This window comes from Chrysochloris asiatica, unplaced genomic scaffold, assembly GCF_000296735.1.
Source record: "Chrysochloris asiatica unplaced genomic scaffold, ChrAsi1.0 scaffold00016, whole genome shotgun sequence".
NCBI lineage: Eukaryota > Metazoa > Chordata > Mammalia > Afrosoricida > Chrysochloridae > Chrysochloris > Chrysochloris asiatica.
In genome coordinates, this window is record NW_006408534.1 from 4,807,429 (window position 1) to 4,810,435 (window position 3,007).

The window sequence follows — 3,007 nt, forward strand, 5'->3', positions numbered from 1 at the left end:
GTTTTAAGTGGAAACTGGCACTTTCCAGAGCTGTTTTAATGATGTTCTTTCCAGATGATGATTGAGAAGCTAAAAAAAAATGGTGCCAGGTACCACAACAGTAACACAATTTTGGTGTTTTCTGAGGTTTTGTTTTACTCTTTTCTTTCTTTTTTTTTTTTAATGAAGTGTGCTGGATGTCATTATAATTTTGTTCAGATGACTGCAGAACCTGGAAAAGCTGTTGCTGCAATTGATGCATAACACTGCGATTGGTCAAATAAATATACATATATTTGAGTTTTTAGAAAATTTAGCTGTGCTGTCAACTTTGGAAAAAGTATCCCAGTTGTACTGTGTTCAGTTGGCATTATATAGAAATGAACAGACATATTGGTTTAGAAATGTTATACTTAATTTCCCCCCCTCCCACTTGTACAGGGGTAACACACTGTATTGGAGTATGGGTGTGGTGCTGTGGGCTAATGCGTCAGACTGCAAAGTCGTTTGAACTGCAAGGTCGGTGGTTCAAGCTCACCAGCTGCTCCTTGGAAACCCTATACAGGGTCGCTATGGGTCAGAATCGACTCGACAGCACTTAACAACAGCAACAACAACAATGCACTGTACTGAATACATAGTCTTATCTACATGGGTTTGATTACAGAAACTCATATTCTCTAAATAATGAAAAAAAAAAAAAAAGAGTAAGAGGTTCTTTGATGAATACCAATTCTTTGTCTTGCTATGTATGGAGTATCATCTTCAGGGTAAGCAGGTCTCTAGTTGTCCACAAAGGAGTAACTCACCTTCTGCAAAGGCTTTTCGGTAGTCTTTTGGATGGCTGTTTACTCTTTATAAACTTTCAAGCTATAGACACTTTTCTGACAGAGTAGTTGCATAAGGGTACTGTGTGAGTGAGGTCAAATTAAGAGGAACAACTTGATGTTAAAAGCAGGCCAGATCTATGGAGTGAAGTCAGACTCATGTGAAAAATTGGTTTCTAGTATATAATTCTTTTTACAAGCATAGAATTTGTAGCTTGTTCAAATGTATTAGACCTACATCTCATGCAACATTTAAAAGAAGAGATAATTATTATAACAACAATTGGTATGACTAGACTAACTGGAAGGATAGAATGAAACCAAGATCCTATTCCATTAAGTTGTTGTTGTTGTTTAGTGCCATCAAGTTGGTTCCAACTTATAGTGACCCTGTATAGGATTTCTGAGGAGAAGTTAGTGGATTTGAACTTCTGAAATTGTGGTTCACAGTCCAGTGCTGATCCTACAGTGCCATACCAGGAGTCCATCAAGTAACCAGTTAAATTATCTAAGAAAATATTTAAGAAAGAAGAGTCAGGTCTGTATAGAATCAGACTATAGCCAAGTAACTTGTTGGAAAACTTTTAATCCTGTTGTATTTCACCTAATATATTTACCCAGGCACAAGAGGTATTAACAATAGCACATATTCCACTTTTGATAGACTAAAAGGAAATGGAGTCATTATATACATATTATCTAATATTACTTTAGTAAGGGACTCTTTTTGTTCACCAGTGATGGAATCTGCAAATTCATCAGTGATATTAGACTTAGTATAGGATAGGTTGTGAATAGCTTTCTAAATTTTGAGAATATCAAGCCAAGGTACTAAATATCAGAAAGGGTATCATACAACTCCAGGTCTGTATATTAATGGGTTATTTTCTTGTTTAGTAGTTATTTCACATGAACTTTTGAATTATTAGGCCAATGTGTACTTTCATTATAGGACTGTGTGGATAAGGTGAATCCTAAGGTCACTAGACTGTACATGTAATCCATTTAAACATAGTATAGCCCAAGTACTTGAAGAAATATAACCTTGTTTACTAAAAGAGAAGAGGGCTTGAAATACTAATGAAGATCAAAGCCTATAGCCTTCAGTATGGATTGTACCTCAATGTAAACAAAAGAAAAATCCTCACAATTGGACCAATAAATAACATCATGATAAACAGAGTAAAGACTGAAGTTGTCAAAGACTTCAATTTGCTTGAATCCACAAATCAAAGCTCATGGAATCAACACTCAAGACATCAAATGACATATTACATTAGGCAAATCTGCTGCAAAAGACTTCTTTATAAAGTGTTTAAGAAGTCATTTTGAAGACTAAGGTGTGCCTGAACCAAGCCATAGCATTTTCAATCATCTCATATGCATGTGAAAGTTGGACAATGAATAAGGAAGACCACAGAAGAATTAATGCATTTTAATTAATGGTGTTTAAGGCAAATATTGAAAGTCCCATAGACCGACAGAAGAACAAACAAATCTATTATATAAGAAGTACAGGCACCCTATCCCCTCTGTATACTGGGTTGATAGGGTTGGGCAGCTTAGTCATTGGCTACCTAAAATGGGGAATGGGGGTTGGTTATGAAGGCACAAAGTGACTGGCTTATAAGCTTTCCAGAGGGAGTTTAGTTTCAGAGTGTGCAGGGAAGGTATAATCCCCATTGAACAGTTCTCATCTTGTCTAGCTAGGTCTGGTGAAAAGAGATGGGAATAAGATTCTTATGATTCAATAATGAGTAATTGTTATTATGACTAATTGCAACTGTTACAACAGTACAGGTAGAAGTTCTGTAACAGAAAGGGGGGAGTAGTTAATCTTACAGTCCAGGAACAGAGGACCCTAGGACCATCAAGGGAGAAGAGCACTAGCAGAATATGTGACCCTATCCAGAGATGCAGGGACACTAGAGATGGAGGCAGAGATGATGACATGGAGAAATAGATTATCTGAGGACTCTAGACTCATGGAGAGAGAAAGGCTGTGTGCTTGTGGCCAGGTGGCAGACTTGCAGAGTGTGCCCTTTGGTTATTTAAATGATTATATATTCCTGAGTATTTTTGTGTACACCCCCAAAAAAACAAAACAAAAAAAGGGAATAGAATCAAATACTGTTGAATGATGATGCATGTAAGAGATTGTAATCATTGCAATGAAACAATGAGTGTAAAACTGATGTTCT